Below are 27,902 nucleotides of genomic sequence, written 5' to 3' on the forward strand. Positions count from 1 at the left end.
ATTGCAGCTGTATTGACGCATTCCTTTAAGTAGACAACAATAGCATAGGCGACATCTAATGTAAATATAGATGACTTAAACCAGGATTCGAGAAATAAACAGATCAAATCTCTTTCCGGCTCTAAATGCATGATTTGCTTATGTCTTTCATGTGATGAATAAACGACTCAAACTTGATAGAAGACTAAAGGAACTAATGTAAAGAAGGAACTAATCTTCTGCTCCACCTGCACAAATGTGCTCATCCGCGAATGACTCCCAGTGTCAGCACCTACTCTGTTACTGGTGTAGGGATGGTGTACAGTTTAACCCAAAGAATAACCAGTCTGTCAGATGAAGAAGAGCTGGAGTCAGGGATTCAAAAAAATAAATTAAGTTTACTAAAGATAGTTTGCAGTTTCATCAGCAGAAGCCAGCTTCAACACTCGCAATGAGTGCATTGGCCGCTCTGCTTACAATAAACAAATCAATAACAATTATGTTCTCACATAACATCATTAACTGCATCATTCATATAGGTGTTCTAACCTGATTGGTTAAAACACAGATAGACTAGAAAAATTTCCACGTGGGGTGCGTAACAATATCTTATGCATGTAATCGTCAGACATCCAATAGACTGTTCAGCGCTGACTCCAGACCTGTGAAACGGTTCCACAATCAAATAGAACACATACACTTAAAGTACAGTCTTGTTTCTTATCCAAGGCTGAGTGTATTCTCAGCTGTCTTTATCAAAACTGGTTAAAAACAGTTTGCTGCCGAGTGTGACGTGGCTGGGATGAGAATCAGCATCTCCAAAAAGGTGGTTTGCCATCTCCAGGTTGGAGGACAGTCCTTACCTTAGGTTGGGGAGTTCAAGTATCTTGGGGTTTTGTTCACGATTGAGGGAAGGATGGAACATAAGATGACAAGCGGATTGGTGCAGCAGTAATGCAGTCGATGTACCGGTCCATTGTGGTAAAGAAGTAGCTGAGCCGAAAGGCAAACCTCTCGATTTACCGGTCAATCTACGTTCCTACTCTCACCTATGGACATGAGCTTTGGGTCATGACTGAAATGACAAGATCTCGGATACAAATGTCCAAAATGAGTTTCCTTTGCAGGGTGGCAGGGCACATCCTTATGGATTGCTAAGATTATTACTTGGTGTCAGTGTCATTGTAAACATTTTTTATTTCAATATTTGTGTGGCAGAACAGTATAACCAAATTTGATATAAAAAGCATTTAAAATTTTTGTTATCAATGGGATTCGGGCTCGTAGAGTCAAAACATTCAACACGAGTAACAATCGAGCTAGCTAACTGAGGTATTTGATATCTTTATCAGCCAAACCATATGTTTTGCTTTGGTTGTAGACTCGTGTTAACTTGTTTTCATGGACTCTACTATGTTTCTACAAACTCACATGCTGATATTTTCTAAGAATAGCTCTGGATGACAAAACAAACTTTTTTTTTTTATAGTTTTAGAATCATGTTAACTTGTGCCTTTGGACTTGTGTTGACTTGTATCCATTGATCACACACTAATATTTTCTCAGAATAGGTCTGAATGATAACACAATGTAAATAGTCTAAGTTATAAATCTCAGTCTTTCCCTCGTTTTTTTTTTTTTAAACAAGATTAAATCAAAATTAGCCTAAATAAAATAAACTCGCAAAGAAAAGAGGCACATAAAAAGACGCAACGTGATCCATTAAACTGAGCTATCCAACACTGTGTTGTTCTTTGTCGCTTTTGGTAGTTTTATCATAATCAGTTAAACCATGTTTTTTCATGATTATACACTCATGTTAACTTGTGACTTTTGGCTTGTGTTATCTTGTGTCCCATGCTCACATGTACACAGAACAATCTCACAAAATTAAACTGAATGACACTATGCAACAATGTTACCTAAAAAATCACGTTTTTTCAATGTATTATGTTGAACACATTTGTACCAGATTCAGTGTTTAAACTACCAGACAGTAATGTGTTTTCCTATGACGTTTTTCATAGACACCTGGGGCCTCATGTACGAAGACTTGCGAAATCATACTAAAACATTGCGTACACACAAAGTTGTAAATGTGCGTACGCAGTAAAAAAATCAGATGTATGAAACACTGCGTACGCCGAATCCCATGCATATTCTCTGTGTACATCCGAATGAACGTGAAACTGAGCGCACGAGCGCAAAACCCCTCCCTGCCTCCTCCCCCGTATGAATATTCTAATGACTCTACTTTGGTTAAACCAAAGAAAAAGCAAATGGCAAAAGCAAGCAATGTGGATTGGAGGTGCTCCTATCGGAAAAAACAGTGTTATTTGCAAGTTTGTCGTTGGAATGAGCTAGTTGAGTGATTTCCACCAGTTTGATCAGTAGGGACAACAAAGCTAAAGAGGGAGGACAGTAGCAGTGTGAGTGGCGTAGCTTGTAACACGCATGGCAACATGATTTGACACTGTCATTCAAGAAAATGGTTCGATTCCAGCATCTAATGAAATAATTTTTCTTTTTCCCCCACTACATATCAGATTTTGTCTACTCTTCATCACGGGGAAGACAAGTAGGAATCATTAATAAGTGTGTGTAAGTTAAATGCATTTGAGCATCACATATTATTTGCACATTTATTGAATGGAAATGTTTCTGATTCACGTATGCAAATTCATCTTCAGATGGCTCCTTTATAGCAATGAAGGAGTTGATCGCTCCTATTACATTTGGAAAACCAGCGATCACTACAAATTCCGCTTTAATGTTTGGCTGGTCAACTGTATGGTATGGAATGCAATGATGATTTTTGATAACGGTCTGTTGTCAAAACCAATGAGCATGTAAAATATAAATGCAATGATCAATTTAAATAACGATCTGGAGTAGGTACATTGGATTACCTAAACGAATAAAACAAAATCTTCCTAATATATTTTCACAATACCACATAAAATTAAATTATGTACTCTTTGCATTATTAAAATTTGGACTCTCTTTGTTATGGTTTTTCTCAAATAAACTGATTGTCATGGTTTATGGGTCTGTGTGTTTTTTCTGTGTTGTGTCATGCCTTGTGTGTTGTCATGTGCAAGAGTGTGTGCACTTTTTTTGTTGATGGCGTGCTATCAAATCAGCTGACCTAATCATCCTCCAGCTGATCCCTGTTTCACTGGCTATATATTTCAGATTGTGGTTACTGTAAGTTATCAGTCTTTTGTTTATCTTGTCCCTGTGTTGTCTTGCGACATGGAAAAGACTTGTGATCCCATTTCACCAAAAGGACAGAGGCCTATCCTCTGAAAAGCAAAAATTCAGAGAAAGTTTCAGGTTGTATTTTTGATTTCTTTTACAAAATTTTCAGATTAATTTTGACTTGTCAGAAACTGGGAATAAAAAGAAGCCTATGTTCACCATACCAACCACAAACAAATGGCCTTGTGGAAAATAAACGAAACAATACAGAGGCATGTCCTGTACTGTTTTTTTCATAGCTGCATGAACTTGAATTGCTTAAACAAAATGCTGAATTTTTTGAGTTTTAGTGATGTTGGTGGAATCCAATCCAAACACCTGGCAGCATCATTTGCACTTTGCACAAAAAAAAACAACTCTTCACAAAATTCTTACCATACTTCTTTATGTTTGGGCGGGAGGCCAGGTACACTTCAGAGGTTCCTACGGATTGTGAGGTTTGTGTTAAACAAATGTATTCACTCTATCTTTTGTAGTCATATAGCTAATTTTGGGTGCATTTTTGTCTTAGGTAACAGATGAGCAGGTTGAGAGAACTGCTGCATCAGAATCCTTATGTCCTGGCCTACAAGACCTGCCAAATCTGCATGATGTAGTCCAGCAAAATGTGGGAAGAGTCAGGGAAAAGGTAAGGAAAAGAAAGGTGCAGAGTGGTCTGGAGGACAATTTTGAGGTGGGGGATAAAGTACTGAGACAAAACCTATGCCAGAAACAATGAAAAGGGGGTTCACTATTCTAAAAATAGATGGAGTAAGTGTGGATCTTGTTTCAATAAAAGGAAAGGCAATCCATAAAGTAAATGTGGACCACTAAACTTCATACATTGAACTAGAGCTCACAATTCCTCACAAATGGCCTAGCACAGACTCTCAAGAAATCCTGGAACACTCATTAGAAAACATGTCTTCACCCACTTGCACGTCTTTCCACATCAACTGCGCCTATAAGGCCTTCTATCCTCCACTCTTGTGAAGGTACTGTGACATCTGAGGGCGCATCGGCAAGCTCTGTCATGCACCCTTATGAAAGTCCTACAAAAGCTGCTTCTTTGGGTCCATCTTCAACCTCCTCAAAACCCTGCAGCATCTAAGGTGGTTTCCCTTAACCCTTCAGTTCAGCTTTGCGATTCTTTAGAAGGCTGTAAGTTTTTATAAATTTTTTTTTCGTTCCATCTAATTTCTTTGTTTCTCTTTTCTCCAGTGGTAAAGGCCAACTGGGATGGTAAAAAAAAACGGGGCTTTGTGGAGCAAGATAGGGCCGCACAAGGTCTTTTAAGAAAATTAAAAAAGATCATCTTAGATCTATAAATGAGTTGGAAAATGTGGTAAGTTATTGAACTTTGTTTATAAGCAGAAATTTGGTTCACAACTATTTGACAGATTGAAATGTTTTGCAGATTATCTTACAATTTTAGTGAGGGAGTATGGCACAGTGTAGAAGAGGCTTTGTTATAGACTCCTATCAAATGACTGCAATGTGGCATGGAAATCATAAAAAGGTAATAAAACTTCATTGGTTTTTACAATGTAAATATTATGTGAATATTTTTTTTTATAAATAAGTGACTCTGCTTATGATCATGCAGCTGTATCCAATGGATTATGAAGTTCTGGTTGCAGTCTTGTGTGCAAGCCTTCTCCACTGGATGCTTGTTGTAAGTAGAAAAGGCCATCTTAAGTACTTTGTAATAGCTTAGTTATTGCTTACAAATCTCTTTGTATTGATGCATAATCAAGGTCATTTATCCCACAGAGAAGCAATTACATCTATGTTAACCGATTTGGAGCCAAATCCGAGGGAATGAGGAAATGCAGAGATGTAACCGTGAATACATGCTGTCTGTGTGGGTGGGGTTAGGGGATTTGGTTCTCTCTCTCTCTCTCTCTCATATTATGATATCAATTTAATTTTACAGAGCATTTATGAGACAGAGGGGTGTACACATTTCTAGTTGGACATGCAACACCATTGTCCATTACCAACAAGAAGACATTACATTCTGCGGGGTATTGGTGTGCAAAGTAAGTTCAGCTGCAGCAGGCATTTTAATTATGTAACCCTAAATTAATGACTTATCAATTTCCTCTCTTTAAAACCTAGCTAGGTGAATGTGTACTTAAGGAGGAAAATCAAACATTCGCAACCAATGAACAGGATGTGAATGCTCTTTGAATGAGTATAGCCAAAATGCTTATCAATTAACTGGCGAGGTCTGACAGTTTCTGCGGTTTTTTTTATTTTTTTAGAATTTTGGATTTTAGTAACTTAATTATTGTTACATGCGGATGACCTGTCCAACTTCTGTAGGGCATGTGGGGCACATTCTACACATGAGCAATTGGTCAGTCAATGATGTTTATAAAGACTAACAATCATGACAAAAAGTTCACGAAAGTATTTTTTCTTTCCTAACAGATTGCATTGCACTACTTGTGAGAAGTGGCTCCCCTGGAAATGTGTCTGTGAGCCTCAGGGTGCTTTCACACCTAGAATTTTGTTTCGGAACCTGTCTCGTTTGCCCAGTTAGCGTGGTTCGTTTGGTATATGTGAAACCACCAATCGCACTCGGATCCGTGCCAAAACAATTGGTCCGAGATTGCCTGAATGAGGTGGTTTCGGCTCGATTGAAACAAACCCTGGAGTGGATCGATAGTAGTGAAAAAGCGATACGATCCGAGCCCGGATATATCTTGTTTTGTGGATATATATTAGGCATACGGCTATATGAATAGAGAATTATAAGTAGGGCAGGATGTCATTCAACAGACATCCCAAGTCTCCTGGAAGATTCAGGAGTCTCTCACAAATGCACAGAGACTCCCAAATGCCCGCAAATGAATGTAATCTCCTGGAAATCGCGCACCTCCTGGGAATAAACTGTGAAACTCTGACCAAAATGTGGAAAGTTTACTCACACGTGACTTGTTTTAGCTCTTTTGTCCTGTTTAGAAACTTTGCCTTGTGAAAGCGAACCGCACCAAGAGCAAAGAGCAACTATGTAACAATTTCAATCCCTGTTTTGGAACAACCGAATCGATTCACAGGTGTGTAAGCACCCTCAGATGGAAATGGATTTTCTTTGTCCAGCATGCATGTAGTTTTTATTTTTTATAACAGCCCCATTAAAAAGCCTCCAGTCAAATGTATATTTTTTTGCACCGTTTTTCTTAATTTGATTAAACAATCAAATTTTTGTGGTCAACTTGAAATTGGTAATGATCAGACTTAATTTACCAACAGTTAAAATTACAAACAATTTAATTCAGCCCATTTCTAAAACAAACTTAAACAAATACCAAATTACAATAAAAATAGAAGTGTATTGGGTTAGACAGTGTTAAATATTTAAGGGACTTTTGGACAAGAAAATGTCGAATGTAATCTTGGAAAATTGTAAAACAGTTAGATAACAGGTTTGTGTTACGCTTTGCAGTTTTTTGTTCAATTCACACCATCAAAATATCTATCGCTGCAACCCAGTGTTTGCTTATGCGTGCTTGACTGAGCAAGCCCAAACAAAAGCAACTCATCATGTTTAAATGGCAACATTATGAGATCATAGTAAAAACCTTTAGCAACAACGTAGAATCCTCAACATTTTTGCAAGGTTGGTACAACATTGTAGAAAGGTCGCTATGTTGAGGCAACCTGTTTTCTGGTCAGGAGCTCCACATCACTTTTGCTGGAGTTCAGTTAACTTGCGTGGGAGACACTGTTGGAAAACCAAGCAGCAACCTCTTGCTTGTGTGTCTAGAGTCTCTTAAGTACTAGGTCACATGACTCATTTAAATATCTCAACAAATAATTTAACAAAGTCAACTATCATCATTTATTCGGCATAGAGGGTGACATATAACCATACGTAAATACACTTGCATAAATGAGAGAGAAAATAAAATATATAGAACTATTAAACAAGAGTGTACAGAAAAGTATGCTTAAACATGGCATGTACATACATAAGTCCATACGAACAGTCGAACACATATTTACATGTGCACATACACATATAGAAACATGTACACATAAGAATATACAAGCACATTCTACAATATATGATGATAATCTGTAAAGCATCTATAGACAAACTGTTTTACAAAAAAGAAGAAAAGTTTAATTTACTATTTAAACCTGGAAATCTGTTTGCTTTTAACGTATAGATCCAAAATGTCTCTTTCTCTGTTTTAATCTTTTTATCCTGTCTCCTCCTCTAGTTGAATTATAAATATGTTTAATACCAACTATTTTTAATGAACTTGGATTGCTGTGACCTTGATTTTTATAATGTAGAGCTATGGGATATTGTGGATTACAGGTACGTTTCGCATTTTTATGCTCCGCTAATCTCAGCTTTAATTTTCTCTTAGTCATTCCTATATAAAAACATCCACATGATAAACTACGAATGTAAGTATTGCAAGGAATGAACAAATTAATCTTAAACATATTTCGAGATCCATCATCAGGTCGTGAATTTAAGTATGTTCTCGCACTGATTGTGTAACGGGTATAAACCTTAAAAGACCAAACGATTAGAATCAGAAGATTAGGAGAAAGGAGGTAGTGGTAATGCTGAGTAACTCATTGAGACAAAAAGGTAAGTTGCACAACGTAGTTCTGTATTATATATACACAAAAGAAATAACAATAATATTAACACGAAGTAAAAATATACCCCAGGGGCACCTTTTACATGATGTTGCAATTTTGTTAAAGTCACAATTAAATCAATGTAGATAGTAAGACTTCAAATAGATCAACAATTTCCAAAATCTTTTGTTACATGTAACCACATCAAATGTTTTACGAAGATATATCAAGTTTAAATTCTAGGAGGAACAAAATAAAATAAATGAATTATTTATTTTCAATTGTCTATTGTGTACTCACAAAAATGTCCTCCTCTTGAAATTAAGAAACAGTTTTTAGGATTAAATCCTCTTACTTGTGTGAAAAGAAATAGAAAAGAAAATGTCCCTTTTTCCAAGAAATCAGTTGTTTCCTCGAGGTCCATTGAAATCTGTACTTGGAAGGCTCGCCATCAACTGAGAATCATAAGAACTCCAAAATCCAAGCAAACGAAAAAACCTGGCCTGTTCTTCTGATGTATTCTTTTTCTTTTTATTCTTAACAGGTACATGTGACCACAATGACGTCTGTGAGCGAGTCAAAATGCATCATCACACTCAAATCAGCATAAATCCGCTCAATCCTTCGCCATCCTCATGTTATATACTTATATTTTTAATGTTATGTCGGTTTTGAAAGTTTTAACTGATGTATTTTCTCTATATGTACTATATTCCCTTCTGTTACGGTGTGTATCTCTTCAGATGTTTCAATCATATTCGCAACCACAAGGGGCAGGGATAAGCATACAGCGCTCTCAAAGGGGCGGGATTAAACAAGCTTATTAGACACTTAAAAAAGCAAGTGATTGCTCCATGTTTGAAATTTCTGTTCAGAGAGGTCATGTTGTGATCCTCGATTGGTCTCACGCAGTCAAGTTATGCGTTTTCGCAGGTCAAGAGTTCACCAAGCTTGAACTTTGCACCACAGCAACCTGCGAAATTTGACACATGACCCTGCGTTTCCGGTCTGATGCATTCGCGCGTTTATGAATGGAAGTCTATGGGGAGAAAAGTCAAGTGCGACCGCAGCTTAAGACTGCCAACATCAGAGAATCATAACGCGCACATACGTTTTAGCTTTTGTATACATTTTATTTTATTACTTATTTTTGCATCAACTCTATAACACTTTAATAATGATGATGGTGTATATTCAATTATTAACTGTCTTATTTTATCTGTCTTATCTACACCCATTCATTATTTTATGGGGGTAACACCTGCAATTACTACATCTGTAGTTTCCTGTTGTTTGACTTAAAGTATTAGTCTTCTTAGTGGAGAGATGGCTTCTCATAAGTTTATCTTGAATGGTTGGAGCTTTTTGAAATACAATAGAGGAGGACACAGGTAAAACTTCCCTGAGATGGGAGTCACTCATCAAAATATTACAATTATTGTTTTTTTTACAATTCTCTTGATTTTATTTGCCTCTGTACTGTTCTGTGTGACTAAATAGAACTTTGACTGATTCAATCTGGGTCTTTGTATTAACAGTTCATCTCTTACGATCTTTTGCTTTATTTATAGATTTTTATATATAGATTTTTGATTTATAGATTACTGTTTTTATAGCCACGTTGTTTTAATCTGTGAACCATATCTTGTGATTAAATTTCTAAGTCTTCTTTTTCACAAATTCTTTTCAACCTCTAATATTGTACAAAAGGGATCATTTTGATCAACCAGGGAGGATGGAAACAATCTGCTCTAAGGATGGTATTTCTGTCCGTTTCTTTTTAAAAAATGGAGGTGTAATTTTCCTGTATTATCTTTAAAAATATTTAGGTCCAAAAAGTTAATTTGAATAAATGAAAAATCCAAACTGAATCTCAAATTTGCGTTAGTGGTAAATAAAATGCATGAAAATCCCTCAAATCTGCCTCCAGTGTAGACCATATCAAGAAAACAATATCTATATATCTCCCTACCACACAATACTACTAACTATGGATTTGAATCAGAATATACATTTATAAGTATTTATATCTATGCTTGTAAAAATATTATCATAATAGTTTTACAAAAACAAAAAAATATCCAAGTGCAGCAAATATGAATTTATTGAACAAAACAAGAATGGTAAAAAAAAAAAAAACAGTGCAGACAAAAAAAAACAAGCAGGAATACAAAAAAAATCAATTATTTAAAAAAACAGGAAGTACAAAAAGGTGAGTTCAGACTAAAAATTAATCAGGAATTCAAAACATCGAGACGATACAAAACAAAGTTAACAAACAAACCAAAACCCAAGGAACAAAAATCCAAAGGGAACTAAACATAGAACAGGGCTTATAAAGACAGGACTTAATTAAACAAACAAGAAACAGCTGAAATTAATGACTGATCAAGTGTAGAGGGATACAAAAACCAAAAGACGCTGGTACCCTCGAGTATGCACATGAGGGCACTCCAACAGGTGTGACAAATATAACCATACTTTAGAATGCATAGTTCAATTCTATTTGATGAATAGAATCATGTGTTGTTCAATCTAAGAGGAGTCACCTCAGGAACCAGTTTTAAGATCCACAAGGTCAGTGATGAGTCTGACGACTTCCAGATGCTGTGTTCACACAGCAAATAGAATTAAAGTCAATAGTGGTGCTTGTCTTAACTGATCCATACTGACCTCTGCAAACCAGACGAGTGAAGAGATCCTTTAAATTCCTAGATTATTCTACAGGAAATACCAATGTTGTCTTCCTATTAAGATGACCATAATAAACCTATGCAAACAAAGCATAAGATTTCCTACAAAACACTTTAGAATGGGATTCATGCAATATCATCACACTTGGATACACCAGAGGCCTGTTTTAGAAAGGAGGTTAAATGAAAACTCAGAGTATTTTAACCCTGAAATGAGAGAAACTCTGGGTTTTCCGTTTCAAAATGGCAGGTTTGTTAAACTCGAAATCAGGTTAAGTCAAGCCTATTTCTAAAAGAAAGGTAACTTTAACTCAGAGTCAGTTACCGTGGTAACTTACTCCGTGAATCTAACCTGGTCCGGAGCAGGTTATATTCCCTAAACTCTGAGTTTCTGTTGGTCTCCTACCCTTTTTTAAAGATGAAGCGTATTTCTCGCCTTAGCTTTACGTTTCCACACACCTGTTTTAGAGCTCATTTTGGAGATACCCATAAAAACGATTGATGAAAATGTCATGATTCACATAACTTTTGAAAATACGCATAATAAAACATGTGCATAACTGAGTAGGTTCTCTTCGACTCTTTGGATAAAAACATTTTCACCTTTCCCTTCACAGGGCAGTATGATGCCCAGTGATTAGCACTGTCAAGAACGTCACCGGTTCTAGTCCTTTAACAGGCCGGTGGTCATTTCTGTGCGTAGTTTGCATTTACTTCCCGTGCTTGCGTGGGTTTTCCCTGGATCCTCCGGTTTCCTCCCACATTCCAAAAACATGCACAAGTAAATTGATAAATCTAAATTTTGCACTACAGTTAATCTCTCACCCTGCCGCATATCTTTTCATAGCATTCAATTTTCAGTCATCAGTTTTTATTAAGGGGGAGTTGTCGAGATCTATCTGATGCATGCTAATCAAGATTTTTCGATTAATTATGCAGCTCTAATATGTGTATATATATATATATATATATATATGTATGTGTGTACACACACACACACAGTCGAAGTCAGAATTATTAGCCCCGTTTATTTTTTTTTTACCCCAATTTCTGTTTAACGGAAAGATTTTTTTTCCAACAGATTTCTAAACATAATAGTTTTAATAACTCAATTCTAAAAACAAATTTATTTTATCTTTGCCATAATGACAGTACACAATATTTTACTAGATATTTTTCAACACACTTCTATACAGCTTAAAGGCCACCTATGGTGAAAAATCTACTTTTCAAGCTGTTTGGACAGATGTGTAAAATCACCCAGTCCTTTTTTTTTTTTTTTTAACAACATAAAAACAGTGGAGCTATTGGAGCTGTTTTGACCACCAATATTGATTGACAAGGGCATCATCATATCCTCAGTTTATTGTTTCACGTCCGCCATTTTCAACGTGAGTCAAAGGGATATCACAAAAGAAACACCTTTGCTCAATATTTTAGATTTCAAGAGTTCACACTTAGATATTGCTTGACAGCTGTAAGCAGGTTTGGCATGCTGTCCCGGGAGAGAACCCTGAGCTCGGAGATAGTTGAGCCCAGGGCTCCCGCCAGGTCCATAGAGCATGTGAGGGGAGTACGAGATCAGGTGGTTCTCGAGAGCTCCCCTTTTTGTAAAGGAGAAAAGGAGGAGAAAGGGGTGGATGGGGGTTTCTTCGGAAAACGAAGATAAGGGAGTAATGTCTAGCTAGGCTACTTATAGTGGGTTAGGATAGATCTGATTGGCTAACTAATGAGTGTAGATAGGTGGCCAGCTGCTGTCAATTATATCACGTGCTCCTCTCGAAATTAGTTTAAAAACTTCACTTCAAGAGTTCACACTTAGATATTGCTTGACAGCTGTAAGCAGGTTTGGCATGCTGTCCCGGGAGAGAACCCTGAGCTCGGAGATAGTTGAGCCCAGGGCTCCCGCCAGGTCCATAGAGCATGTGAGGGGAGTATGAGATCAGGTGGTTCTCGAGAGCTCCCCAAATGCATGAAGCTCGGGACAGTAGCCGTGTATTCGAAGAAACTCCCCAAAAGGCTTGAAATGCTATATCCGGCTGCTGGATATAGTTATTTGAAAAAGAAAAGTTAAAGAGGGCTCCTTTGGAGCAAAGGGTGAAACAGGTTCCTGCGGGAACCCGAGCAGAGTTGGCTTGGGCTGTGAATACTCCTGCTTGAGTAGAGACTCGGGGAGACCCCTGCGGGGGTCAGAGCCATGGGGTGGGCGGGAATCCTGCTGGAGTCATATAAGGGAAGGGGAAGGAAGGACTCCGGCTGGAGAGGGGGGTGAAGGGGGGCAGGGGGGGGCGGGGACTCCGAAGGAGTAATTTGCTCGAGGAACACTCCTTGCGGAGATAGAGCTGGGAGGTGGCAGCACTATATATAATTATATATTTATATGAAACATATAGATATATAAATATATAATGGGGTAATCTAGGGCCTTGGGGGGGGCGTTTTTACTGACTCTTGCGAGAGTCGAAGCTCTTGACTCTCCTGTGGGAGAGAGAGCTGTATGTGCCATCTCCAGCTGGAGTCGGGAAAAGGAATGGTCGGTGAAGCCCCAGCTGGAGGGTGAAATGGCAGTTGGGCGATGACCCCTGCGGGGGTCCGGTGCTCGGGATTAACTCCGCGGGAGTTAGAGCTTGAGGGTGACAGCACTATATATAAATATATATTTATATGCGTGGGTGCATATATATATACATATATATATATAAATAAATTTAAAAAATAAAAGATAAGTGTGAGAAATAAACAAAAATAAACAAATAAAAGCTAGGGCCGGGGAGGGTCGGTGACATGACTCGTGTCACAGCTCGGGGTTGGGTGAGCTATTTAGCTGGCTCCAGTAGGAGTCGGAAAAGATGAGGGGGAGGTGAAGACTCTTACTGGAGGGTGACGGGCGGTATAGGTGCTCTGGGGTTGTTCCTGCGGGAACAGAGCGTGAGGGAGACAGCACTATATATAAATTCATATTTATATGCGTGGGTGCATATAGATATAAATTTATATAAATAAAATCAAACAGAGAGAAAAATAAATGGTGCTTACTATATGTCATTATGGAATGACATAAAATATAAAAAGCTAAGGCCAGGGCAGTGAGATGATTCCTGCGGGAATCGAAGCTCGGGGTAACGCCCCTGCGGGGGCCAGAGCCATGGGGGGGGCGGGGTCCTACAGAAGTTAGAAAAGTTGGGGGGCAGTGAAAACTTCTGTGGCAGCGGCCGGGGGGGGCAGGGTTGACAAGGGGGCCTGGGCAGGGAGAGAACTCCTACTGGAGTTAGGTGAGTGAAAAAGGGGAGAAGGCTGAGTGCAAATCAGCTGGAAGGAAGAAAGGAAGTTAGATGGCTGGGTCATGCCCGCGCCCTTGGGAGACTGGGTAGTTCCTCTGCCCTCGGGAAGCTGGTATGGTTGGGTCGTATTCTCTCCCTGGACTAGGCCCATGTCCTTGGCCGCTGGGATTATTGCGTCTGCTGGTGAGGGTCCTCTGAGCTTCCCTGAGATGGCTGTGGCTGATTCAGATATAAGATTTGAAGGCGTCGGGAGACTACCTTCCTAGTGTTTGTATGTGTTGTTACGATAGCTCTTGTGTGCTGCTGTGGTGGTGGCTCCAATTCTGAATGAGTGACTGGATTATGAATCTGGTGGGAAGCCTGAATAGTCCTATGACTTTAAGGTGTTTTGAAACCAAAAATGGTATTGAACGGAATGTGTGGATGTGTTGAGCAGTGAGAAACTGATGAAGTGTTCTGGGGTAACTTAAAATGTATAAATGAATGCTGACGCAAATTGTGTATGCTGTGGTTATGGGATTATCATCTTAAAAGGAGAGATGGAGTCAGCTGCGGCTCTGCTCTGATACCAGTTTCTGAAAATAAAGAAAAAAGAGAGTCAGCGATTTCCTATGCAACTAGGAACATGTACAACAGTAATTTTTTATTTATTTATTTTATTTTTATTTTATTTATTATTATTTTTATTATTATTATTATTATTATTATTATTTTTTTATTTTTTTTTTTTTCCCAGAATGTATTGACGATATTGCCCGTTAGAAGCGCATTGGCGGTTCTACCCCACGAAGGGGGCAGCATCTGTGTAAAAAGGATATACTGAGGATGAAATTGAATAGCTAATAAATGAATGGCTTCTATTCCAGCGCTTAAGGAAGGAAGCATAAGCAGGTCGCATGCTTTAAGCGCCACCTGATGGTTACAAACCTTTATGAATTCTTTTCTGTTAAACCAGGAGTCACCAAACATGGTACCGGTGGGCACCAGGTAGCCCACAAGGCTCTCGTGTGTTGCTCACAGGCCTGTTCTAAAATAGCTCACCATAACGCCGCTTACAAGTAAGCTTTCTCTAATATAGAAGTAATCATTTAAAAATGTAAATATTTGCAAAGATAAATAAAATAGTGTTGCACATTGATATATTAATTACTGGGTATTTCCTACCCTGTTAAATCATTGTTGGTAACTTTAAGAGAATCATAACATGATCAGTGACTTCACCTGGATGAATATTATTAGTTATTACCAAAAACTTGAATTATAATTATAAGTAAATTGAGCAATTTGTTATTTGAGAAGGGTTTATCAAACTGGTAGCCCTCCACGTTAATCGGTGCCTGAAAGTAGCTCTTAGTTTCAGAGGTTGGTGACTCCCGTGTTAAACGCTAAAGACAACATTTTGAAGAAAGCTGAAAACCTGTAACCATTGACCTTCACAGGAAGGAAATAAATACTAAGGAAGTCAATGCGGCTGTCCGTAGTGCCCAGCCACAATTCATGACACTTCGTATTCTGCCGCGCCGCGGGGCGCTATTTGTACAATTAATTAGTTTATTTGATAAAGTATGAATGCGTGAGTCTGGTGTGCATTAATCTACTATTCTCTGTCGTAAGCTCGCCGCGTCACCGCGCCGTCGGCGCCTCTGGTGCGCGACGCTCTTCAGGCAGAGTTTGTTACGGCCAAGATCGGATTTAGATCATTTCTCTTCTATTCCGGAGATTGCTGCTGCGAAATTAAGTTGGTGAGTGACGAAAAGGCATCCCTGCGGGATAATGCGCATGTGTGTTTGATGTTCTAAGATGGAGAGCAGTTTATGCTTAGCGTGATATTTCTTCCAGAATATAAAAGGGGGCTGATTTGTCGATTTATTCAAGTAGCTTATTTATGCTTGAAATTCTATCACTCCAAATTGATGCTTAAGAATTCTATAGAAGTGCTTAAGCCGGAGGTTCTTCCGCAATGAGAATGCAAATATTAGAAAACCGGTCACTAGTTTAGCTGGGGGATATTAGGGAGAGAGAAACGGGGAACTTGTAGGTGAATTACGTGCAAACGCCGTAGTTATTGGCGAAATCGAGCAGATCGTTTTTAAGCATAAATGTGTGGGCTACTTTTGCATCCGAATGTTAAACGACTACGAAATATAATTGTGACCTCCGATTGCCAGAGATCGGGTGGCAGGTGTAATGTTGATTGCAACCGAGTGCTGCAGCCGTCTTGATTAGATAGATTGCTTGGTTTATAACGTGATAATTTAAGCATATTCATCAGGCAGAATCCTGCTGTTAAAGCTGATAAAGGCAGAATTATGAGGAGATGAAAGAGCCGTTATTAGACGTTTTGGAAACGTTCTAATGCCCATTTCAGTAGGGCTGGTATGGATGTGCTTAACAGGGAATTGCTCTGCGATTTCTGGTTTAGCGTTGGTGGATGGCTAGTGAGGTTGTGGGAAGGGAGCGCCGAGATTGCTGTGCTTCAGTAGACGAAACCTGAAATGAGAAATTCAGAAAATTAGGTCAGTTACAAACGTAATTCAGTAAAAGCATAAACATATTGACAAAGTCGACAAGCAATTTCTGTTTTCACTAGGCTTAGCACTTGGCTGACGGCGTATGCACCGCCGCAGTAGCTGCGAGCTTGTATAAATTAGAGGGGAAAAAGCAATGATACGCAAGGTAGAGAGGCAGGGTGCGTAGCCCGTAGGTGGTAAGGATCGCTGAAAGAGGAGGACTGGAGTGTGCACTGGAATCGGGAGCTGCAGGCTGGAAGAGGTGAGGTGGGATTCCCAAGAGTTGCTTTATTGTCCGGGAGATTGGTTTTATCCGTGTTTAGAATTATGATTGCTGCAATATGTCCAAATTCAATATTGCTTTTTAATCCTTTCCTTGATTCTCCGGGGAGGCGGAGAGATTGCGGGTTTAATGTCTGTTTAGGATAGGGGGTGTGGCAGGAGCGTGTTATGTCCTGGGGGTGGCGGTGAAGACGTGGATTCGCAAGTGTTTTAGGGTTTAATGTAGCGGCTTTGAATTGTGGTCCCGGCGTCTAGGAGTTTGGAGGAGTTCAGTGACAGTCGTTGTTGGATATGAGAGACGCATGATGATGCTGGAGAAGGTACGTAGCAGAACTGGGGATTGCATTGTGATCTGGCTGGAGTGGATAGGCCTACGGCCTCTTGTTGGAGCCTCGGTCTCGAGCTGACTTTTCATGCTGGGCTGGTTGTTGTTAAGACGGGGCTGGTGTTTCATGGAGCGCGGAGCTTTCTTTCTTGTATGTAGCTGCGCTAATGCTGTTGTGGCCGCCGCCGTCACTGTTGTTGTTGTTGTTTTTGTCATTTTTGTAGTTGCTGACGATGGTAATAAAGGTGGTGTGGTATTGTAGTTGAAGGATAGTAGGAGATGTGGAGGATCCGTTTTGTCCGTGAGTAACTTTGGAGGAGCTAGAGCGGACCTGTCGTTTGTTTCTTCGGAAAACGAAGATAAGGGAGTAATGTCTAGCTAGGCTACTTATAGTGGGTTAGGATAGATCTGATTGGCTAACTAATGAGTGTAGATAGGTGGCCAGCTGCTGTCAATTATATCACGTGCTCCTCTCGAAATTAGTTTAAAAACTTCACGTAAGGCTCATTTGGCTCAACACAAGATCATTCTCCATATTATCGCTCTAATTGGAATTATTGTTTGTACCTTCAAGGTAAGTTTGCAAACGTGTACTTTTCATTGCATCTACCTTAAACTTCAGCCGTTCGCATTTCTCGCGTTAACAAAAAGCTCCCTGTGATCTTAACTAGGTGCTGGTGTAAAGTGCAATGCGCGTTGCCTCATGTGCGCTTCTCTCCATAACGAACTTCCCTGCAGGTCGCACACCAGAAGCGCCTTCGCGCCACGCAGCAGCATGCATTTTAGAATTCAAAACATAGGTTTTTATCAGGGTACACACACCAGCGCTTCAAGTCTCCTGCGCTCAGCCACGATTCAGGACACTTCATTTTTCTGCCGCGTCAGAGTGCCATCTGAACAATTTCGTTTTAAATAACATCCGAATGTGCGTGTCTGAGTGTGCCGTGTCGCGGCTCTGGTTCCTCAGTCAAAGTTAATTCAGTGTGCGTGTGTAGTGGGATCACCTGGTGTTATCACAAGTGATTTTTCTATTAGCCAATCGTATAACTCTTGGGTGTGTATATAAGGGAGGATTTGGGTGTGTGGTGTGTACTGAAGCACCGCTTGTGCGTCACTACCGGAGTCCCGCTGGTCCCGCCTCTGCCCCTTCCGTTCCTGCAGGTAGACATTGTTTTGCTTTCCCTTTAGCGTCGGGTTGCGTAGTGGGTTTTAACTGGCTGTATTTAACTTCTTAGCATCTGCGGATCAGATTGGCTGTAGCCTGTGTTGCTGTCACCCCAGCTGGATCGCTTTTGTAATTCCTGGGCTGTGGTTTAATCTACAACTGCGTCCGTGAGTGCGGGTTGCTAAGTGACTTGCATACTTGAGGTATGTACGTTACGCTTTTAATAATTATCCGCCGATCTGTCCAGCGACTTAATGTCTTGTCCTTTTTAGGAAGAATAACTGCGTGTGGGCACGCCGAGGGAGCAACATTAGTGATATTGCTGCTTTTTTACGGACCGCTGTCTTTTTACAGACCGCTGCTTTACAGACCACTGCTTTCTAGACTGCTGCTTTATAAACTGCTGCTTCATACTGCTGCTTTACAGACCACTGCTTTCTTTTTAACCACTATTGATCGCGGATTTGACACGTACGGCTGCATATTGCTGCTTTGAGTCCGTTTGCTGTGTGCTTCTCATTTTCTGATGCCGGATTAATGTGCGAGCCTCAACGTAAAAGATGCCTACTATAGTGCTGTGAATAACAGACTCAAATTGCCTTCACATGGAGTACTTGCACACGAGTAGTAGCCGATACATTTTTAGTGCGTGGATTCATTTTGTGCTTTTTGGGTTTCATTATTTTTCTTTTTGGTACCTAATTCATTGTGTGATTTGTGCTTCCTGTGGGAAGTTTATTCTTTTTGAGTTAATTGATTTATTATTATTAATATTACTGTTTTTTTAGTTTCTATTGCAAGGAGATTTTTATGAATCTCTCTTGGGGAATTTCTGTGTTCTTTTGTGTAAGATTGTGACTTTACAATTGTTAATTGTCATTTTTGTTTTGTAGGAGCTGAGGCTTCCAGGCAGGCCGTTAGTTGTCCATCGTGCGGTGGTGGGATACGACACTGAGTGCAGTGTGTGTGTTGTGTGCTCACGTATGCTTGTGTGCGTGTGTGTGGTGCACTTGCGGTAAGACCATTTGTAATTTTGTAGAGTTTGGTGCTACGTAACTAGCTTACCTGCCACTGGTAAGCCTCTACTCCTCCTCCTGTTGTTATTGTGTGTTATTTATGTGATTGTGCGGCTACTATCAGCTATCAAGCTTTTTAAAAGTGATTTATATTGGATAATTAAGGAAAATAAAGTATTTTTGTATTCTTGGTATTCACGTCTCATGCCTTTTCTTCACACAAAGAACCTGTGTTAATTTCCCTGTGATCAGGGTGGCGTAGTCAGCTTTAATTTGGTTCTTTTTTTCTCCCAACTTACCGCTCCGCTACACGTGGTTATTAGTCTCGTGTACAAGCTCGGCACTTTAAACTAGCACACAGTTGGCTGTAAAACTATGCAAAGACACAAAAGATTTTGTACTCTCTGCTTGGTCTGTGTCCAAGTTGTATGTCCATGTACGGCTGAATTCTGATTCTCTCACTCATGTAGCTTCTCTCTGTCTGCCTGCCTGTTGCAAACACAGAGCGGGGGAGCTCTTGGCTCTTGAACTTTCATGTGAAGCAACACACCCCTAAAACAGCAAGCTGTGTACAAGCACCCAAAATAACACTTTTTAACACATAAAAAAAATCTGATCTGTGATCTGAACCTAAACTGGCACACTCAGAAGAACCATAATATTAATATTAAATCATAAAAATGAGGTAAACTATATGCCCTTTAAAGTGACATTTAAAGGCTTAACTAGGATAATTAGGTTAACACATTGTCATCACATTGTACCGGTTGGTACAGACGTCCAGACTCTTTACGCTGGAATTTAAACAATGATCATGATACACATGTTCGTGATGTAGCTTCAAAATTTATTTTGAAACTGGACGAGCGAATTTGCTCGAAATAATGCAAAAACAACAAGTTTTCATTTTTTAGTGAAATATATGTCTTCTAATTGGGGTTTTAGCATTTTGGGACATAAATATGACTGTCAACATCTAAAATCTTGTGTTTTGGTGTTTCATGATCCTTTAATGTATATATACATTATACTATATGTATAAAGTTTCCTTTCGAACTCAGAAAGACAGATGGCTATGTCTTGTAGCTCAGAGAAATCCTGGATTTGAAAAGCTGACAAAAGCATTCGTGACACCTCACCTTCCCTTGGTTTGTTGAACAGAATGACTTATGAAAGTGTGACATTGGCAAGAGCAGCATAGCTATTCCCTGAAGGAAAGTTTCTGTGTTTATTTAGGAAATCATGTTTTTTTTTTTTTGTAATGTTCATACAGGACTTTGACATCCTGAGTGAAAGGAATGATCTATGGTGCATTCCACTTGGCTTTTTTTTCAGTATAGTTAAAGCAGCAGCAGAAATGTATTTATTCCACCTTGCCTGGTGTACTTTCCTAAGCCCCAGCACAAACTGCATGCTCATTGCTTGCAACAATGCTACAGAGATTGTTTAAAAAATGGCCAAGTGTGACAAGCCAGCCTATGGGCTGTGTGTGTTTGTGACTTCCCAGCATATCGGCAGTGTGTGCGTGTGTTTCAGTTACAGGTTTAAGGTCACGTGATTGGTGCACAAGTGCTGCTCGTTGGGACATGGAAAAAACAGTGTTTATTGTGCTAGTGGGAGTCGATGGAAACCTAGGTTCAAAAACAACATTTGTGTTACTTGCACTTCCGGCTGGCCTCAAGGAACACAACGCTCCTAATTGTTTGGTGGCTCATCTGTAGTGATGTCCTTGGGCTACACTTGTTTGTGAGTGAAGATTGTCCTGTGTTAACAAGGTGACAGACTCTACTTAGTCTGTTTGCAAAGTTCTTCATGTTGTTTTGTCAGTCCTGAAACTTTAAGAGGTAGCATGGAAAGCTGCCCCAATCGCATGGCGGTGCAGTGTTTGAGAGCAAGCAAGGACGAGCAGAAAGCAGCAGGAAACACAAGCAAGTTAATGCAAAAAGCAAAGTTTTATTGTTGCAGTAATTTAAGTGATCGGGTTTGGTCCATCCCAATGGCTTTGTTTCAATGAGCAGTCGCCATGTAGGGCTGGGCCCTGACCCGTATTATTATACTCATACAATCGCTCAATGATTTATACTAAGTCATTAACAGAATGCTTATTAATTTCACATGGTGAAATATCTTGTGAGTTTCTAACAATATTACACTAAATGTTACAAGACTGTTTGTGTTACTAGTTTTTATTTACATCAATGTATTGCAAATGTCATTAGCTTTTGTTTAGTACCGGAGACCATACATTTTAGACATATAGAAGGTTTCACCTGCTATACGAATTAAAACTTTCATTAATTTATGGGTTACAAAGGTAGCAATAAATAAATAGTATATGAGAAAACTATCGCATAATATTTAAAGATACATCTGCCTTAATGGCTACATTTAAGTGATTGTCTTTCATTCTTATTCAATAATTCCAAAGTTCCTGTTGGATGTACACTCCTGTCGAAACAAAAGATGTAACAACACAAGTAGCACATGACCCAGGAGTCATAAAAAATTCTTGTGAACCAATAAGTTAGGTTTCCTGTTGAAAGGCTTGTAAAGCACCTCTGTTGGTTGATTACATAATGCTCATATTTAGTAAAGCTTCCACAGTACATTTGCTGAAGAAGTTTTAGCGAGAGTCAAATCAATTGGCTCTCTGTAATCTGTGATGGATTCTCCCATGGTATAACCCCTAAAGGCAGTTCTAAATGACTGATACTAGACAATGATACCTGGCACCTGACCGAGATTTCACATTTGGCTGGTTTTGATTCTGCAATTTGCCAGTGAGTTCCGACAGTTTTAAGAATATAAAACAAACAACACTTGTCTTTTCCTTGATGGTCTTAATGAGTGCATCTGGAAGAGAACAACAACAAATAATAAACTAATATAATATAGTATGAGTAATGTTGTATAAAACGAATTACAAGACCGTACAGCTCAAACAATGCAACTCAAAAATTCATCAACAACCCAGCATACTCTGTTATTATAATAGGCCTTTGACTGCTCATTGTACAACAGAAACAAATTTACAGGCTACCACCTGACTGAAAAAGCACTACCTTTATTTAAGTTATTTCAACTTCAATTGCATTTGTGTACTGTAGACTGAGGTGTAAAAAGCAGCTTTATGTGTCATGGAGGACAATTTCAGGAGTGAACTTGACCAAAATTACAAAGAGACGACTTCCTTCACTTAATTACGAAGGTTTTAAGGTCAAGTTAAAAGATTAACTTACGTAACACAGCATTAAGAAGGTTTAAATCATAGACACAAACACACCAATATTAATATCTCTGCATATACTAATCTCAAGTACTAACCTCTTGTGGACACTTGTAGGGAGTTGATACACATGATCAGAATCCCCTTGATCAACAGCCATTTTGGCCTTTGACCAAAATCAGGTCAGACCACTTTATTGAAGTACAGAACTGGAAGCAGATTCCTTGAGGTTATCGGCCTTTTGATTGGTTCATCATCAGTTCAGTATCATCAAATCCACTATTCTGATCAAGTTAACTCAAGATAATTTGGCTAACTGACTACGAGAACCTTTTTCTTAACATAGAGCTTGTGTTTGACCTCAGGAAATGGGTTTTTTTAACCCTCATGCAAGACAGAGAATTGACAGACTTTGGTCAAAAACAGAGAACCTCTCTAATGTTTGGTGACAGTTTATAAATTTTAAAGTTCAACAGATCATCATCAGAATGAGGATAGCAGACTTTTAAATAAATGTCATTCTATTGGTCTTGTATGATACCTGAATCCTGTAACAATGCATTAATCATGCGTGATCATTATGCTTTGATTTATTTAAATGTACCATTATGTGTATCTTGTTTGAGATGAATGAGTAAAACCTTTCCCCTTTCTTTCATTAATTTAAATTATAGATATGAAGAATGTATTATGTTCACATTATGAATGTATGCTTTAAACTATATTTCTAAGCTCCATGACTCATGACACTGAGTTAAACCATGTTGCATGTTCTAACATGTGATATATCCACAGAAGATAACTTTTTGATTCAGCTCTATTAGTGACCGGAAACATTGACGGTTAAAACCCATTACCCCAAAACTCTCAGAGCAAGAGCAGATTCGGAGAGTAGTACTGAAGCAGCAGGAACAGCTGTTGTGGAGTTGAGTTGCTCCATTTCCAGGACAACTCTTCTTTGGGTCCAGTCCAGCCAAACATGTACACTAAGATGGGATGAGACCAGCCTCAAACTCCCATCTTCCATTTACTCTTCTTTCTTTTCTCTACGTTCGAGTCTAGTTAAGAGTTAAGTTGCCCTGTAAAACTAGTCAACAGGACTACAGACTTTTGCCGCCTCCAAATTATCAGACTTCACTTCATCAGCATGCTTAGATATGTTCACTTTAACAACGAACTTTAAATAAAGTTCAAGTTTATAGAACTTTATTTTGAATAGCAATATTACTTTTGCAGCCAACATCACTGTCTGTTCAAAAGAGCACTGGTTGATTCGTTTGTTCAGTTCAAAAGATATGATTCTTTTTGAAGACGGTTTAAAATTTGTTAGAATTCTTTTTGAGCTAATTTAACGCAAGTTAACACACTACATACTTGTGTATTACCTACACTCTCTTAATAAGAGTGTTTCAGATATTTGTGTCGAAGGAGTCACAGGAGTGGATGAAGCACAAGGCAAAGGAGACTTGGATGGCACAGGAGAAAATTAGGGTGATGAAGGTTCCTAAGGACCGGAATAAGATGATGTGAGTGGCGTGGGGTCAGGTAATGTAAACTGTTCACAAAAGGATGAAGATGACTGAGTGTTGCAATTGCAGTTGATGAAGGCTGCTCAGCAAAGGATAGAGATGACAGTAATAAACGTAGATAAAGTGTTTATTTTTATGGCACAAACCAGCACAAATCCAGCACTAATAGATGACACCTGTTTTGTGTGATTTAGACAACCTGGGGTGGAGAGTGATGTCACGGCTCCCGAAATATTTTGATAAGGCAATATCTAAACAATAAAAATAGATAAAGTGTTTATTTTAACGGCACAAACCAGCACAAATCGAGCACAAACAAATGAGACCAGTTTTGCATGATTTGGACAACCTGGGGTGGAGAATGATGTCATGGCTCCCAAAATATTTTGCTTAAATCTAAAAGAGGAAAACAGATATTGGTTCGTTTTAACGGCACAAACCAGCACAAATCGAGCACAAACGACCTGTGCTGTTTTGAAGTCATTTGCGCAACATGGGGTGGAAAGTGATGTCACAAGGTCAAAAAAAATAATGCTTAATATCTCAGACCCCAAACCAGCACAAACATTCATTTTTGCGGCACAAATCAGCACAAACGAATGGCATAGTTTTGGGGATTATTTGTTTTTATGGGGTGTTAACTTCACGGAGGTGTATAACCTAGTGTTATGAAATGAGGAGTCATTTTTCTCTCATCCTCTAACACAGTCAATGCAGACATCAATACATGAGGATGGGTTTGTGATTAGTGCACGCTGTAAAACAGTCGAGGCTATGAGGGTCGTTAACTAATTTCTCCAATGAGAGAAGGTGACAAAAAGTGTCATTTGCTTGATTCATTAGTGCAGACACTGCATGAGGGCGTCTTATATTTACATTTTGATCTAACACCATCACTACTGAAGCCTGAAGAGCAAGATAAACTGCCAGTTCTACACTAAGACATGGACCCATACCTTGAGTGACTATGTCAAGTTTACCAGAATAGTAATTGATTGGGGGTAAACTGCCTTCATGATCTTGCATTAAACATGCTGTCATTAAGCCTGAGTGTTCATGAACATAAAGCACAAAGGGCCCATCTGATTGTGCAATTCCTAATGCAGGTGCTTGACAGTGCTGTTTTTAAATGATTGAAACCATAAAGCTGAGTTTCTTCCATACAAACAGTATCAGAATCTTTCACCAGACCTTTCAATATGTCCTAGAGTGGCTGGGCTATTGAGGCATAATTTTCAATCCAAGGTCGATAGTAACCTGCTGTTCCTAAAAATGATCTGAATGCTTTAATGGTGGTAGGTGGAGGTATTATTTTGACTGAAGCTGCTTGATCCTGTGTAATAGATTGATTTCCTGTACCAGTTGTTTGAACAATTGAGTGGGCACATTCCACTTTGCTTCCGATATTCCTCAATGCAGTACTCGAGATCACCTCATTCCACTTACTTGCATGGACTTCTAAAAACTCAGTGGTGTTTTTCACAAACTGCTTGCCATTTGAGATTAAGCCCTGAGCTTTTAAGTAAGGTCAGGGCTTAATCTCAAATAGCTTTTGCTTACTTTAACCAAGGAATTCCCAAGCTTATTTGCAAGGGATGGAATCATGAATTTGACAGTTTTGATAGTCTCCATGGATTTTTTTGGATTTACACAATCTTCCAGAGTATTTAAGCTGGTGACTCACCTAGCATTGTGAATCAATCTGCCTAGTTCTTGCATCTTCTCCTGCACACCTTGCTTATTTTTATCTGACAGTCCACCTTTGTTCAACGTGTTGCCCAATTTCATTAATTACTTTGTTATTTTTTATTATATTGATGATCGGGCCAGGAATCATGGCATTGATGATTCCACACAGATTTTTGGTCAAGAGACAGGCCCAGTGTAGGTACACATGGACTGAACACGTTTTTTCCACGTCTTGGAGAAACTGATTTTGGTTGGTTTCCCTCCGTGACAAATGAGATATTGGATGCAACTTTGAACTGCTGGAAGTGTTGTTTTAATGGAAGTTCATACTGCGTGTTGAACAGAGGGAAAAAAAATGCATTTTACAATGCAGGTGTCTAAGCTCTGCACTAACTGGGTAGATGCAGAGAGTGTCAAACAGCCCTGTGTGTGTGTGGACTTTCCTGTTGCAAAACGCTGCGAAAAGTCCTGCATGATGGTAAAAATTCGATTAAGGTGTCTGTAATGCACTTCAAAAATATGACTAAAATCGGCATACTCCACACGTCCTAATTCGATTTCTCTTTAGTTCAATTATGACCTTAATCTGATTAAAATAATAAAAAATCGCTTTTTACATGGTCAGTGTGTATGGTCACTCTTTAATAAAATGAAATAAAAAACTTGAAACTAATCAAAACTAAGCAGTGAAAATGTGGCCTTTTTAATTACAGTATATTACATCGAATATAGCTTAGGTGCACTCTGACTTCTTACCTCCATGTTTTCCCTCTCCATTTAAACTCAAACATAAAAATGGAACAAGACAGGTGGTAAATATTTATCCTCCTCTCCAGCTCGGCATGATTTATAAATCCCTCTCTGTACTCAACTACAAAATCACCTTTGCAAAATGAACCTTTTGCAAATAGTCCACATCCTGCAAAAACAAACATTTTCACAAAAGGAGAAAAAGGAATTAATTTTGCAGATAAATGATGTTTACTGCGCACATAGTAGTCATACATAGTAGTTTATTTAAAATAAGCTGTAATTAGGTTTTTATTTAACACACCCAGATGTTTTTTCCAGAGCTGCTGTGGTGACCCCGGATTATTAAAGTGACTAAGCTAAAAAGAAAATGAATGAATTGTTACCACATAATTGCTGGTTGTTGCTATAAAATGTAACATTTATCACTAAAACAGATAGAATAAAATATTCTAATTTGCTGTAAAGTTTTAATAAAGGACAATCTATAACCAGCAGTACTATTTACAAATAACAGTATATTTTGAAACTGAGACTAGATGTAAAACAAGAAAAAAAGATGTACACCACTGCAGTCAAGCCAGCAACAATGCATTGTTGAGCATGTGTATTACTATTATGGTATTTTTGTGAACCATTTTACATAGAAGAAAATTACCAAGTCATATTATTTATTCATTTTTCTGCCACGTATGTTTCATTATTGATTTCTTTACAAAGCGCGTTTTTTTTCAGTATACAGTTGAAGTCAGAATTATTAGCCCCCTTCGATTTTTATTTAATTTTTTTTATATTTTCCAAATGATGTTTAACAGAGCAAGGACATTTTCACAGTATGTCTGATAATATTTTTTCTTCTGGAGAGTCTTATTTGTTTTATTTCGGCCAGAATAAATGCAGTTTTGAATTTTTTATGATTTTAGGGACAAAATTATTAGCCCCTTTAAGCTATATATTTTTCTCAATAATCTACAGAACAAACCACTGTTATACAGTAACTTGCCTAATTCCTCTAACCTGCCTAGTTAACTTAAATAACCTAATTAAGCCTTTAAATGTCACTTTAAGCTGTTTAAGTGATAGTAAACATCTAGTAAAATATTATTTACAGTCATCATGTTAAAGATAAAATCAATCAGTTATTAGAAATGATTTATTAAAATTATGTTTAGAAATGTGTTGAAAAAAATCTTCTCCGTTAAACAGAAATTGGGGGAAAAATAAACAAAGCGGTCTTATAATTTAGGCGGGCTTATAATTCTGACTTCAACTGTAGGTTTGTCCAAGCTTTCATTTTTGTATATTATATTTTCATTTATTTATTCAGCATAAACATACTTTTTAAAAATACTTAAAGTGCGCTTTAATTTGTCCTAGCCCTACTACAGTTATTGTGATTGCATTTTTATGACATGGGGTTAAACCTCAGAAAATGGACGAAAACCCAATGAATGTAAAACGACTGTTTTACCTGCTATTTATTACAAAGGGAGACCTTACAGCCATCTTGTAATGTACCATTCCCTGGGGCGGGGGGTGATCGTGGATGAAAATAAAGAGCGACGGGGTTGATAGTGAATGAAAGTGAAGAGCCAGGGGGTGATTG

The 27,902-nt window shown here is 38.6% G+C and overlaps 1 protein-coding gene and 1 long non-coding RNA gene across 3 annotated transcripts in view; both read left to right on the forward strand.

Moving 5' to 3' along the window:
- The window catches only part of grk5l (G protein-coupled receptor kinase 5 like), an 821,722-nt gene that overhangs the window by 516,866 nt on the left and 276,954 nt on the right, over positions 1–27,902 (forward strand). The window lies entirely within an intron of this gene.
- On the forward strand, positions 18,009–19,294 carry LOC137496304 (uncharacterized). 2 transcript variants are annotated; one of them, XR_012383974.1, is made up of 3 exons: positions 18,009–18,082; positions 18,157–18,289; positions 18,359–19,294. It is a non-coding gene; the product is annotated as an uncharacterized lncRNA (long non-coding RNA). The 2 variants fall into 2 exon arrangements; XR_012383973.1 differs by having other exon boundaries at positions 18,157–19,294.

This window comes from Danio rerio, chromosome 8 (genome assembly GCF_049306965.1).
Source record: "Danio rerio strain Tuebingen ecotype United States chromosome 8, GRCz12tu, whole genome shotgun sequence".
Classification (NCBI taxonomy): Eukaryota; Metazoa; Chordata; class Actinopteri; order Cypriniformes; family Danionidae; genus Danio; species Danio rerio.